Source organism: Rissa tridactyla, chromosome 8 (assembly GCF_028500815.1).
Source record: "Rissa tridactyla isolate bRisTri1 chromosome 8, bRisTri1.patW.cur.20221130, whole genome shotgun sequence".
NCBI classification, from domain to species: Eukaryota; Metazoa; Chordata; class Aves; order Charadriiformes; family Laridae; genus Rissa; species Rissa tridactyla.
Genome location: NC_071473.1, coordinates 11,785,348 through 11,800,770, shown reverse-complemented (window position 1 = coordinate 11,800,770; position 15,423 = coordinate 11,785,348). Strand labels below are relative to the sequence as shown.

Here is a 15,423-nt window from a genome sequence, read left to right as displayed (position 1 = left end):
CTAAGAAAATGGAAGAGAGCTGTATAATAGCACCGAGATTAAGATCTTAGTCCTGCTTTGCCATTATATTATTTGGAGAAGCTCCTAAAACTTTCAGAACTAAGGCAGAGAAATGATAAACATACAAATTCAATGGATTTCTATTGTCCAAACATAATTTTCTCAACTGAGAGAAATGATACTCTAAATTCAGGACAAATTATTAGATAAAACCAAACAGCTATTGCTGTTAAAAGAAATGGCAGAAAAGGTAAGGGAGATGTACGTAACAGGGAACTGGGTGAGACTGATAAAAAGGACTGTGCAGTGGAATGACTGATAGAATGTATTTAGTTCAAGGCCTTTTTGCATGGAAAAATGCTTTTAACATGCTCAGAAATTTGTAGGGATTAATTAAAGATGTTTACAAACTGATTCTTATTCAGCAATATTTGTGTTTTAACACAAATCAAGGGATTTAACCAAACGTAGCTACATCTCTATTTTTTACATTCAGTCTCTAAGGACAAATCAAGGAGGCTTCATTAGGTCATCCCAATGACCACGTCTGGAACATGCATATTATCCTTCAAAATGACTAATTATTCAGTGCTGCCCTCTCCTATAATATCTTGTCATTTTCTAATATTTTGGGAGTAAAAAGTTAGTCTAGATTTCTAGGAAAACTAATAATTAAACAAACAAACAAAAAAATCCCTCACCTACAAATTCAGTAGTGCATACAAAACTGAAAGTAATTGGAGAGAAAACAGATTTATGATGTAAATTCTAGCAAAGCGTTTTGGGTGTGAATGGTACTGAACATGAAATGTCAGATAATTAGGCCAAAGGAATTACGTTGTGGCTTTTTTTCTTCTTCAAATGCACTGAATAACAGGAATATTTGCTGTATTAGTCTTCTTGAAATGGTTTCCATTCACAAAGAATTCTTTATTTTCTCTTTTCCTGCAAACACGAGACATCTCTTTGCTTCAGAGAGATTGTGTTGACAAAGTTCAGTCTGCCTCTTCACCTTTTTTTTCCTTTAAGTTAGGCAATACATTTAAACACGTTTGAAAAACAGAAACATAAAAAAATTAGCTGTGATTTCAGGTGATGGTAACAGATAAATCATATTTCTGCCTTGTACAGAAGAATTGAAATTACATAATTATTGCAAAAATGCAGATTATCTTTTTACAGAGCGTATAGAATATGTGGAAACAAGCATGTACAAGAACATTGTGCAAGAGGTGTAAAATCTCTCTAATGTCATAATGCTGTCTAGATTAGTTACTTCAACTGCTGCATGTATTAAGGCATTGTCAATTAACTGATTAGAAGGGTATAGATGTGGTTCATATTATTGAGTATCGACAGAGATGTGTTAAAAGGTTGACATTAAACACAGTTGGTACTCATTTCTTGAAGGTATTTGTGCCTTTTAAAATAACATGGTGATGCTCGCCAGTGAAAAGGAAGATGTGTTTAAAGCAGCAAATAACCACTTGAAAACTGTTTCTCCCATAAAATCACTCTATGGAAATTGTCCAGCTCCACACAATAGCTCTTGTCTTTTGAGCACCACCTTTCCTGTCTTGGGCATGAACATGTACAACACTTCCTTCTTATTACAGAAAAGTTCAACTAGAGCACTCAGCATTTGCCTCCAGTGAACTCTATATTCCCTTTCTTACAATACAAGTAAGCATAAGAAACAGAGGTACAATGATTTTAACTGCTAGAGTAGCGCTGCTCTTTGAAGAGATGGACCTGACCCTCTCCCTGTTGCTTTCAAACTAGTGTCCTGCTCTTAGAAACTGCTAAACATGAAAAGCAGACAAATGACATGTCAGTATTTTAATATTCAAATTAATGCACAAATAAATATATTTGTTGTGATTTATAACAAATACGTACTTCATCATGCAGTTGTAAGCTTATATTGTAGGGAAAGATTGTTTATTTAATGAAATAATGCAAAAAAAATTTTAGAAATTATTCAGAAACTACAGATGCTGTTCAGTTCTAGTACAGGCTTTATATAAAGAATTTGATTCTTCTAGAGATGTAAACACTGTGTTCATATTTGTTAATAAAGACAATTCATTATTTAAAACATATAATAAAATATACTGTAATTAATTTTAAATTATCACAAGAATTACCAAATTCACCCATACCATTTTGTGTGGATTTACATGTCAAAGTCCAATTAAATAAAAGCAGCAGTAGTAAAATCATCAGTGTACTTGTCTGAGAGGTATCTGTAAAAATCTTACATATCACACCCCAAAGTCATTTCAATTTTTTTCCAAAAGCTTTCCATCATTTCTTTTCTCAAGCATATTAGAAAAGAGAGGGTTTATTACATGTGTTCTAGACCAACAAGTCCATACATGGATTGATAAAGAGAAGAAGCTGTTGTCCAGAAATACTAAGAATGTCTTGCTGTCACTCCTGCCTGTATATATAGTTCCATATGTACATGGAATTTCACTGCTGTTAATGCAATAACCAGTGCATCCGACTGACTAATTATCAATAATAACTTGCCACTATTGTTCGTAGAAAGACATTGTCTTACAGTGCCTGTATCCTGCAGGTCTTCTAGTCTATTTTTCTTTTTCTGATATATAAATATTTGGTAACTATATAAAGGAGTCACGCCAGCTTTCTGGGGAGGAAGTTCGTGTATGCCACTCAATCAGACCACATTCTATGTAAACTTTAGTGAAGAATTTAAAAAAAAGCTAGTGTATATTTTCAAGTAGTGTTTTTTTCATTTTCCTAATCTTCAGGCATTGTGACATTCATTTGTAACATCCTTCTGAAGAAAGCACTTGAAGCCTGTATCTGCTAACACAAATAACTGAAGTACTTCGTTTCAAACATAGCCAAATTTATGCTATTCCAGAGACAAGCTTTTATTCATAGGTAACTTTGCCAACCACAATTAGCACCCACTCAAATGAAGTGTATCATACAGTTACACCTCTCTACAAACAGAAATTACATACAAATGAATTATATTAAACATAAGAATTTTTATTTATTTTTTGTTGTTAAAGGCATAAGCATGTCTTGAAGCTGTTAAGAGGTTTAAATGCTACTTTAGAACATGTTGGAAGTATATCATCACTGAAGCACTGAAAATAATATATTCATATGCATAAAATCAATTTCTGCATATGAGATTAAAAATTAAACATTTTAGAGAATTGCTGGAAATCTGCCTTTACCCAGGAGTAACATTGAATGACTTCATTTGTTTTTATTTCTGTTCAGGTTGCAATTAGTACATAGGATATGTGATTTTTGCTCAACACGAGTAGTTATTGAAATATTAACCTTTAAGAAGTTTAATTACACATTATTAGAAGTCAAATGCTGAGAAAAGCATTTTGTAATACTTGGTCACTGCTCCAGGTATTTTTGTCAGAAAGTTCCATTTTTTCTAGCATTATCTGTGAAGTATCCACAGTCCACAGAGGAACAGGTAACGTTGGGGCTCAAGAGAAGTTCAAATATGACTGCAGATATACTGCAGAAATTGCTGCTTGTTAGGAAATTTTGATCATATCCAAGTGAGAGGGAAAAGCAGGATATAGAGGAAACTAGTAACAGATGTGGTTACCTTATTTTCACTTTCCAAAGAGATAAATCCCATTTTTTTTTTAGTAGATCCTTAAGTAGGGGATATCTTAGCTTTTGCAAATATCTATCATCTGTTCTCTTTCATAATTTTTGGCAGGTTATATCCCCAAAGATTTGGACTACCTGCAGAAAAATAAATACCATTATTAGCCTTGTCTCCCAAAGCCAAATGCCAGCTGTGTACTTGATGGGGGATATTTAATTTCTTGGTAGAATTCATTGAGTAAATTTCACAGTTTTGCCATGTAATTTATAGGTTTACAGAATAGTAGTGCAGTTAGTTTACAATTGAGCAAGCTATTTTGAAACTAGGATGAGAACTATGGCTTCCGTTAGTGTCATATAAATAGGAATTGTTATATTCCAGTGTATTCCCTAAAGGCCCGAGATGAAAATAAGATTGACAGAATATGCTATGCAATGTAAAACTGACTCCTTTCTCCAAAGAGCTTTCTCCAAAGGTCTTTTTTAGTTATTTCAAATAACTGAGGGGGAAGTGGATAAGATGACTTGCTGGTACAGTGTTATTTGGATTTGAATCAGCTTTTAACACTCCTGTTACAAAAGCTCTTACAAAATGGCAGCACAGTTAAAAAGGGTTGGTTCTCTCACAGATTAACAACTCCTTAAATTCAATAGGAAACAAGGGATGGGAATGTTTATGTCAGGTGCCCCATTGTGGCTACTCTTAGAGGGAGGATGCTGGTCTAGATGGACTTTTAGTGTAAACCACAGTACCAGTTCTTATTTCTGTATGACAAGGAAATTGAGAGAGAAAAAGACAGTATTCATTAGCATAATAGCTAAGAACAAAACCAAAAAAACCTCCCCAAAATCTCCCACTGGATAACTGGTTAAATTAGTAGGGTAAATAAGTATATAAACCATTATTAATTTGAAACAGCCATGTTACAGAAACAGTAGGCTGACCTTATCTCTGCCATAATTTTTTTGTATTCTCTAGAGAAACTTACAATGACTTTAGCCCAGTGATTATACAGAGGGGACTCGATGTCCAGAAGCAGCGATTCCACAAGTGGTTTTAGTCTCCATTGCCAAGTGTAGTCATGCTGACCTTATTGAATGGAGCTTACTGGAGGTCATCAATGGGTTCTTGTAAAAGAAAACAATATTACACTTAGAGTTACATCTGAGAAAGTAATCATAGCTCTTGAACATTGGCTGTTACTACATCAGGTTGTAGCATAACAAACAGTAGTTATTTATATTAATTGTAAATTCAGTCTTGCACTGAAGGTTGAGTAGTCTGTCACAAGAAATAGATATCTATTAATGACATCTAATTTCTATTTTTTCATTTGTGTTCGATGGTTGAATGTTAACGATGCTAAGAATAAAAGTTTAGAACCTATGGTTTTACTTATTCCAAATTAAAGAGCAAACAAACCAACCAGCAAACATTAAAGGAGAACCTTCATTAAATATCTTTGTTTCTGAAAAACTGAAAATATTTATAATCTTCTGAAATAAATACAACTAGAATACTGTTCTTGAACCTTTTCTTAACCTGTGAAAAATACTGAGGTCTGCACTTGATCTGCCTTCAACAGTGATAGTAATGCATGGGTTGTTATAATAGTCTTTTGTTTAACAAGCAGTCATTGTCATTGACCATAACCAAATTGCCTAAACTTTTTCTATAGACACCTTTTTCTATAGTACCTGAAGAGAAGGTGTATCTGTAGTGTTTGAAATATTACCATGCACAGTTATTTCTTATATTTCTTTAACCGAGTTCTTGCCTTGCTGTATGAATGTTACATGTTATCGCCTAAAAGTAAGAAACCAGGAGTCAAGTATGGCTCAACAAAAATGGTTCATTACAATCTGCCAGCTGTACACATAGTCTGGGTATACAGTTTATTCAAATATTTCCATTCTTTTCTTTCCTCTAATCTTCCTAATAGCTTCCCTTTTTTTTGGTTATTTCTTCCTATGGGGTACCTGTATCCCCTGTATCAGCCCAGATTGTCAGCATTAAACTTTTCTGCCTGTTTTTCCTCTTGTGTAGGTGCAGCCCCACCTTTGAACACGTGTGTATTCCATCTCTGCTGCCTCCTCATGCCTCTTTTCTCCTCATCTTGCCTAAGCAACAGGAAGCATGCCAGAGACTGCTGTTCTTTCATGTCTCAGCCATAGTCCTGCAGTTTTGCAGAAATTGGAGGCTTGCAGGGATGAGATTGAGTTGGCAACAGGATTCTACCTACCCGTGGGCTGTGGGTTTTGTTGCCTGCTTCCTGTCCTTTTATTCAGCAGCTGGTGGGGGAAAAAAGAGGTGAAAAATGCACTGTTGACTCTTGCTACTGCAAAAAATTTGGCTTGGGGCATACATATTCTCATGTAAATGTAAGGTGTAGGTCCACAGCTATTCCCAGAGAGTAGCTGCATATAAATGCCCAGATAGTTAAAACTGTTTTGCACCATATATTAATTTATATGAAACAAAAATCTTTTTCAATAGGCAATACTCCTTGCCAAAACAGTGGTGGCCTAAACAGTGGCAGAACAATGCAGCTGCTCAAAGTTTGGGGGGTATAGCTAGATGATGGGTCCAGGCAGAATTGTTACTTCTGTGAGTGCTGAGGCATCTGGAAGGACACAAAAAGACAAAGACTGATGAGTGTGGATTTGGACCAGTGGCTGTATGAGAAGCAGTTGTTAGTGGTGTGGCTCTAAAGGCTCCTGCAATTAGCTAAGGAGACTTAGGAAACTTTTGGGATATCCTTTTGGGAAATGTTTTTCTGGAGAGCTGAAGATACATTCTCTGGTTCAGCAGAGGACTCCGGAATCTCTAGTCAGTTTCTTGCCAGTGGGAAGGAAATAATAAAAAAAAAAAAAGCAGCCCTAATGATGATAGCTATAGTCTTATTTACTGCTATCCAGTAGAGAGACTAGCAAGAAAATAGGGTAATTTAGCACCTTGGTGCTGATTTAGCATACCTTGCAAAACCTGCCTTTTATCTAGAAATGTAGGAAAAGACCTGCTGTAAGTATTGACTATGTCTTTTCTCTCCTTGTGAGGCATCTTCAGCTCCAGGCCACATACTTCACAGGACGACGATGTTATTCTACTTTATGATTTGTTCATGAATATCAAAGAAGATGGAGGTGATGGTCAATTCACACTTTAAAATGATTAGTCATTTTGCTTAACTGAGTTACCAGTGTAGTGTGTTTAAATTGCAGACACATGGGAGATAAGTGTGGGTTATTAGTAGCCCACAGTTTGTGAAAGATCCTGAATTCATTGTCAATTGCTTCTCTTGGTCTTCAAGAGTGAGGATTTCTGAAATTTCTGGTTGTGAATCAGAGCATTTGAGGAGAGGGTTTTTGCAGTGGGGATGTTTGGTATTTAGTTTTGGAACACTGGCAGCCAGCCCTTTACTTCTAATTAAATGAGAGAGATAATTTCTCACACAGAGAGGTAGTTGATTTAATTTTAATTTTTGTCAGAATGCCCAGAGCATTGAGTGGGTATCTGATCATTGGAATAACATCCTTTGTACAGATTGAAAGAATTAATACAATTAATTCACCACCACCACAGGAGAAATTCTGGGCTTTTATTTATGCAGATTGAAACTGATGATGAATATACAAACCCAAATGTATGATACTCTTGCCTTTTCTATGATGCACGTTCAATTTCTCATGTAAAGCTCAGGCCTGTGAGGCAAAAAGCACTTACTTTGGTATGTGGAAGATGGAGGCTTTTCTAATTCCGTATTGAAGACTGGGGAGTCCATGGGCTATTTATCCCAGGTAGTAACTGACACCATTTCCTGAGGGATGCAGATATCTCAGTGCCCATCTGATCATTTTTAAATATAGTTGTAATGAAAGCTTGGCAAAAGAACAGTTTAAAATGTAAAAATAGCAAAATGTGCGGAGGCTGCTGTTCATTTGGTAAATCAAAGCTTGTGACTAAAGAATGCTGCTTAGCAACAGATGGGGAAAATCTGAAGATGATCACATCGTTTTGCACTCCCTGAAAATTAATTATTCATGTTCATCCTACCTTTTCAGCACCATCCTTTTCATGTCCGTGTTCTGCTTGTTCCTTGGAATTAGGGCTATGTGACTGGCTCAGTTGTGTAACCTAGTTTTATTATCACCCCTACTCATGGTGATGCAGCTGTGATTCAGCTGCAGAGCTCTAGCTCAGACTTCTTCAGTTCTCTTTCCAACTATGCTATATGGAATAGGACACAAAGGTGTCCTAGGAAGGAAGGAAGGATAGCACAGACTATGCAGTTTCTGTAAATGGTTGTTTTATTAAGCACACACTTCTGTCAACTAGCACCATTCTCCACCAACCCTTGCTGTAACTCCTCCTCTCACACCTATTTCACCAACAGTTTGACTTCATATGTCTTTTCTTTATGCTTTCAAAGAGCACAGGGTTGCTTTTTGATTTTCCTTCGGAAATAATCAAATCTCAGTTTGAAAACTTCATTTTATATGTGTTGCTAATGACATATTCTCAGATTGTAGCATTTGGGAAGCTGTAAAGTTCCCGTTTGATTCACTTGCTGCTGCTGTCATTTAGCATGCACAGGGTGGAAGCATAAATACAGTATTATGAATTGGCAAGTAGTGTTTGATTTATTTATCTGCAGATGCTTTCTGTGTGAACCAAGACTTATGTTGACCAAGTCATTAATCAATTTGGTAGGCTTAAAATATAAGCACCTCATACCCAAATGAAAAATTAATTTGCATAAATAGTTAAGGAAGCAGTGATTTGCATTCATGTTTAACTGGTATATGCCACCAGATGAAGTCTTGCCTGACAGATGGTAAAAAGCCTTTGATGGGATGTTTGTACTCTTTACTGGGGTGAATTTCAACTTTTAAAATGCAGTTTTGATACAAAGTAGTGTGGGAGTCATTTAGAAAAGTTACATTTTAATTTGTTTCTTCTTAGCCCTAAAGCAAGGCACCTTCAAGTAAGGATACTGGTTTTCTCTACATACAGAGAAGAAAAACTTCAGGGTGAATTATTCAAGATATTGGTTAGGGATAAACCAGCAGACTATATAAAGTTATAGTAAAGACTGTCATCATATATTGATTATGCTTATTATTTAATAAAAACATGTTTAAAGACTTGAGTTTCCAAAGCCTAGAAGTTACTACCTCCCTCATTGTATGCCTCAGTGGCATATAAATAAATTTTAAAAACCAGAAAGGGTAATCCTTTTTATAAAGAAAGTAGAACAGCATTTACCAATATGTAAATAGGCACTAATAAAAGTAATGAATGTTTAAAATTTCTGAAAGATTGCACTGTAAAAAAGATCATCTTGCTATGTGATTTGTAAGAAAGATGTACTTTACATTATATGCCATAATTATTTAAAACAATGCATACATGGGTCCTCAAGCTTTCTTTTTTCTTTTTTTTTTTTCTTTTTGCCAACCGGCATAATAATCTCATGTAGCAGAGGCAGGTGATCACATGCTTTACAGAGTTACAAAAAGTGTAGTTAGGGAGAAGTGCAATCTGTACAGATATCTGCTACACGATTATATTTTAAAAGATTCAGTATGAAAAGTAGAGTTATGAAAGTGCTGATTATGACTTTATAATTGCTGTACATATGAATAGCTGTGCTGCAGAGGACCAGAGGTCTGACTTGCCTGATACTATTTCTATGACAGTGGACAAAATAGTGAATGCGTAGGGAAGACTAGATGATGTATTCACAGGCTCCACCAGTTTGTACCTTATGGACTTTTTGAACCACATGTGGTGTGGAGACGTGGTCGAGTAGTGTACAGTGTTATGATCAAATCATGATCAAATGATTATGATCAAATATTGGTTCCAGTGAGGAAAGGAAGCCCATGTTCTTCTCTGGAGATCACGCAGGCCCAGATTAAGAATTTTAGACTTCTTTGGCATAGCGCTAATTGGGAACTAAGGTGAATTTTTAATGATAAAAATTGGGATAGTGTTGATGAGCAAGTAGTCTGAAATATGAGTACATTGTGGAGTGATATTACTTGTTACATATAATGGGTACAGTGAGTCCCAGCTATGTATACTATGTTTGGAAACGACTAGATATTTGTATGCTATTTTAATATAAATGAATTAATTTTTGGTATCTATGGGAAATCCTTCAGTGTTAGCAACAATTTTATGCTCTCCCCATGTTAACAGATAGCTTGAAAGGCAGAGCAGATGTTAATGAGCACAGTTACAGAAGTATAACCTTTACAAGCAATGAAAAAGGCCTGGGAAATACTAATTCTTTTTAGGTTGATTACTCTTATAATGCAGTCTCATAAAATGAAATAGAACTAGAATCTAAACTGATGATTTGTAAATAAAAGAATATTTAATTTAGTGTTTATTTTATTCGCTAATAATCTTGTTTGCTGGCATTTGAATTTATTTTCTTGCTTTTTTTTTTTTTTACAGTTAGGGTAGAATAGTCTGCTGTATGGATTATTTGTCTGCATTTGAAGAACAACAAGACTCCTAAAAAGGTACATTATAAGAACGACTAAATAATTAAACAATAGATAGGTAGTGCAGTAAGCATAGGTTTTTACATATTCTCAAATGCAAAGGTAAAGCAAAAATGTTAATGTAAGAAGAGAGGATAAGACACAGGGCTCCTCTGCTGAAAAGACTCTCTCCTCTCGCCTCTTTCCTGGATTGCATAACCATTTCTTCCTGACAGGTTCCCTGCTTCCTTGGCTAAAGTTGGTTAAAGGGTTCTTATTTCTGTTTCAATCTATTTTATACAGTACTTATAAGATGCCTAGATCCTCCAGTTGGCATCTACACACATTTGGAAAAAAAACCAAAACATCATACAGCTGCTAATTTGAGCTTCCAAATTGAAGGTTTGGATGTTTGGTTAAGATGCAATTAGTTGAAAATGAGGCATTATATACCAAAATCCCCATGTCAGCTTTGAAAGTTAAGCTTATGATGAAATAAGACATTTAAAAATCAAAGTTATGGCTGCATTCTGTCTTCCTCTCTAGGCCAAACATGTTCATAAGCCTCTCTACTTATTCAGTATTTCTTAACACACAATAGCAAATTAAGTCCACATGAGCCTTTTAGATAAATAAATACAGTTCATAACTGATTTGGCCCTGATCCTATTTTGGAATCTGCCATCTTAAGCAGTGTAACCCTAACAATAAGGGTCAAGCTAATTACAGTTGCTTAGAAATCCAAATTTTCTAGGTCTGAGCTGGATCCTGCCTGAAATTGAAACTCACTCTGAACAGGGACTTGAACTGAAAAAGCCTAGCAGCAAAACAGTAACTTCTTGGTTCTTGACTCCATGGCACCACGTAATCCCCAGCTTTCCTCTCTACAGGGCAGTTAGAGACAACCCAGAAGGTAAGATAAGACTGGCTTCTGGAAAGGTTTTATTGGTGACTTAGTGCCATAGGATAGGTCGTGGGTCCCAAAGCTATACTGGAGGTGGCAGAACTGCATGTGGCTGAGACTGGCTTAGGGTGAATCAGTGCATCAGTCCTAGGAATCAAAAGAAATTTCAGTGTATGCTACTCAAAGTACCACTAGGCACTCAATGAAATTAAGACTTTTATATTAAACTGGTAATAAATAACAGCATCTGAGAGGTGAAAAAGCATATGGAGGGATACAAAAGATAAGACTTTTAAGGTATAAACCGATCTATGAGTCAGTGGCTAGTTTCAGTTTTACACTTCATCATAGACATGCTTTGTCAGCTTGGGCATATCCCTTTGCCTTTAGTGTTTCTGGCTCCCTGTTTGTGAGATAAAATAAATACATCAACTAGTGCATGACAGAATAAAACTCTTAATTTTACAATCTACCCAACAGGCACAGTACACTCCTCATAGGGTCAGTTTGGTATTTGACTAGAGGTTTTATTCTTTCAACCACAATGGGTCAAGTTAAATGAGTTCCACTTACGTCGATAGTCATTAAAAAAAACAATTATTGTAGTAATACAAAAAATCACCAGCAAGCCTACTCCATTATGGTGCAGTAATTTTACTTAACTCTGTGCTTTGTGTGCTATTTTTTACCTCATCTATTTGTTAGTGCATAGACCAAGCTGTAGAGTAGCCATGTATACTTCTGATACAACAGAAGAAACAATGCAGAATATAATAGGAGAAAAAACAAAAAGGATTTTTATTATTATTATTATTATTATCAAGCTTTTATAACCTATTACAGTTAAAGAGTTAGAAAAAGTTGAGAAAGGAATTGCCATGCCTGACTCAGTCTCTTTAAAATATTTTTTCCAAGATAAAATTTGTAGTTAAGTTAAACTATTGTTACTCAAGGTAAATAAGATCTGTGTAATACCTTGGAAAAGAAATCTGATGGTAGTCTTCCCTAATTGACTGAGAGTACCTGAAAGCTTTTTTTTTTCTTTTTTTTTTTTTTTTTCTTTTTGCATAGAAGGAATTTAATCTCTAATCTGGTTAGAATCCTTGATCCAGTTTTAGGATTTGAATTTTTAATAATTTCTACATTCAGTAAACAAACACTCCAAAACCTCACATATGTGCAGAATGCTTCATTCTTGAAGTATTGTACTGTTCCTAAAATTGCATTTAGATAGAAAGCTGTTTACCTTCAGACAATGAAACCATTAAAAAAAACCCCAAACAAAACAAAACAAAGGAGAGGAGATAGCTCTGACTTGCAGAAGCAATCTTAGCTGACTGTTCTGGGAATGATCTTCAGAATTACCTCATTATTTATTCTTGGTGCAGTCCACCAATTAAACAAACAGTTTTATATATAGAAACAGGGATGGGCTTAGCTTACTTTTTCAGGGTCATTTTCCGAGACATGGGCACTGAAGATGTGCAGGCTCGTGTTACCCAACACAGCAGATGTTCTCTGTCTGTGTGTGAAATATGCATGTGCAAATTTGTATGTGTAATGTTACATGCCATTGGCAAAGTTGATCAGGAGTGAAGGGAAGTCAGAGATTCCTGGTGGATATCCATTGAAATTCCTCTGTTTGGGTAATAATGTATGTGTAATTCAAGCCACTAGAAATATGTCAGGGATCCCTGATTGGACTGAGAAAAAAAAAAAAACCCACTACATTTTAATATCAGTAACAGTTTGTGGAAAAAAAATCAGATACTTTAGTATGTGATCATTCAAACCTTCTGTCAAGTAAATATTAAAGTGAAAAAGAAAATCTTGATCATAATGTCTGTCCGTTTGTGATGTGCAATATAATGCTAATTTTTAAGAAAACCCTAATTTACTGTAATAATTATATGAACTGTAATACAGCAGATATATTGCTGCAATTCTAGGCTTGGTTGAGACATCTTCACTGTCTGAAAGACAATCTGTATAGATAGTAACTCATGCACCAAGGTTTGCATGGGACATGCCTCAAAAGCTTCTAGGTATTTTTTCATTTTTGGTATGGGCAGGACTCTTCCTGAAGGATGTGTAGATTTTTGCTGTTGTGGTATAGCTGAAGGTGATCTGAACATTCACATACTGTCCGTCTCTGTGTTAGGAGTGTCTCTCGTCTCCAACTAGTGGTCATAACATAATGCTTTCAGGCTGCAAGCATTATAAATATAGTATGACATTCTGTAAGTTATAGAAAAAGTGGACTGATACACTTCAGAATGCATCTGTAACAAATGCCGCAAGTGGATTACATAGACTTTAGCAGTTAGAGTCATGTCATAGTTTAACACAAATATATGTTGATTTTTAAAGACCATAGTTCTTTCCAACGCTTAACATTCACAGACTTTGAAGATGAAGCAGGAACAAAGCGTATCTTGATAATGGGAAGAGCTAGATAGGGGGGGTTTGTTAAAGAAAATTTAGACGAAAGTAGGAGACATGGCGTTAATATTTTTGGTGTTGCAGGTCTCCCAAGTCCTGGTATAAATGATTATGCATTTTTGCAGGCTCTGCAATATGAGTTTTTGCAGGCTCTGAAAACTTGACAATTGTATTACTGCAATGTGTTAAAAGGGCCACAATGTGTTAAATGCCACAAGAAAGTTTGCAACTTCTGCTATCTATGCATAAGATTCCAAGAATTTTGTTGTACTTACTTAAAAAATGCTTTGAAAGTTTTCCAGGGTTGAGAATAATTTATAAAATCAACTGATTATAATTTTATTGTATCTATATTTGGTCTGGTTTTAATCTGTTTACAAAAAAAAATCCAAGACAAAACCAAGAATTACATGCTGAAAGAACTGCCAACCTGCTGCTCTGTGTTTTCTCTACATGTCGGTTTTGCAAGCGTGATGCGCCTCAAGCCTGAGACCAAAGTGACAATAAAGTACAATACATTTTTTATATAAGCCCCTGGATATTAAGTTCTGGACAAGGCTCCAGTGCAGCCAGTCTTGCAAAGAACTTGGTGTTAGTTGTGCTCAAGAGACATCACAAACTCCAACAATATTTAAGCAGCATTCCTGATGGCAAACAAATGGACAAGAACACAGACAGACATTGTAAGGGTAAGAGAAGCAAAAAAAGAAACAAATTAGAAAATTCCAGAGGAAATATAGAAGAAAGATTAAAGTTGAATGGCAAATCTGAGAATAATGCAAACACAGCATCATGAGAAAGAAGATATAAAGAAACTGTAAGATGTTACTTAAGTGTTAAATGGTGCTGTGGGTGTATGACACAGACCTGCACTGCAGCTGCATATTACTGGTGCCCCAGAGCACTGTGACGTTCCATTCGCCCAGGAGGATGTTCAGAAAATGGATGACAATGTGTGTGTCCCACTGTGTACACTAATGGGAACTGAGTAGCTCTACACAGATAACTCAAATTAGAACTATGCTGCCTATTTTTAGGGGAGATGAAATGCAGCAATGTCAAGTTTAGGCATTATGCGCCAATTTTACTGGGCAAACTTCTGAGCTTTGAGCCACTTGAGAGATAATTTTCTATGTGTTTGAAATTTGAATCTTGGTATGTTTCTCTGGACAATACATAGCAGTCACTAAAGAGAGATAAACGAGAATTATTTCACTTAATCTACAGATGGAAATTTGTTTCTCCTCTTGCTAATCCAATTATGCAATATTCCAGCGTATACCTGTAAGCTTTCTGAGAAAGGGTTGACGGAATTTCAATTCACTTGAACTACAACTATCAAAGAGAAGCTGGAGCAGTAGGGAATGGTGAATTAAAAATAAAACTTTTATAAATTTATAGTACATATGTGATAGATTTAGTAGTGATTTTGAAAATTCTGCCCTCAAAAATTATAAATTTACTCTCTGGCATTCTTGAAAATCCTCCTGTAAGGCGCCTCACTAAAATCCTTCAATCAATAGTCCCAGCTGCGGTTGCTAGCTTAATCATTTCTGAAACTCTGTTTAGTCTTTGGACCTAGCTTATGGTAAACCTTACCATCTCATAGAGAGAGAGACTGATGTGTGGTGTTAGTTTGAGTCTCCATAAAGACTGTTTATTGTGATCTGCGGAACAAACTTATGTGAGAAAGGTAGCCATTAAAAAAGGCAAGTCAGTTGCAAAACTTTTTTTTGCCACCTGACCATTCTCTTTTCATAAACAAAAAGAAATAATAAAAATGAGAATGGTCTAAGTGCCATTCTGAAGGTTGAGGAAGAAGCTGGGAGCTCAGTAACAAGATTGCATTGCTGAATGACAATTCCAGTTTGGAAACAACGTCAGTTGTTTAATAACTCTGGTCTGTGGCTCTTTAATAGTAGATGATAAAGTTGAAGGAAAAAAGAAGTAGCACTGAGTGA

General features: G+C 35.6%; 1 long non-coding RNA gene across 4 annotated transcripts in view; it reads left to right on the top strand.

The window, feature by feature from the left end:
* Nucleotides 1-15,423, top strand: part of LOC128913939 (uncharacterized) — a 70,858-nt gene that overhangs the window by 1,476 nt on the left and 53,959 nt on the right. For all 4 annotated transcript variants that reach the window (XR_008468125.1, XR_008468124.1, XR_008468123.1 and 1 more), the window contains exon 2: nucleotides 10,088-10,155. This is a non-coding gene — a long non-coding RNA (uncharacterized LOC128913939). The remainder of the gene's footprint in view (nucleotides 1-10,087; nucleotides 10,156-15,423) is intronic.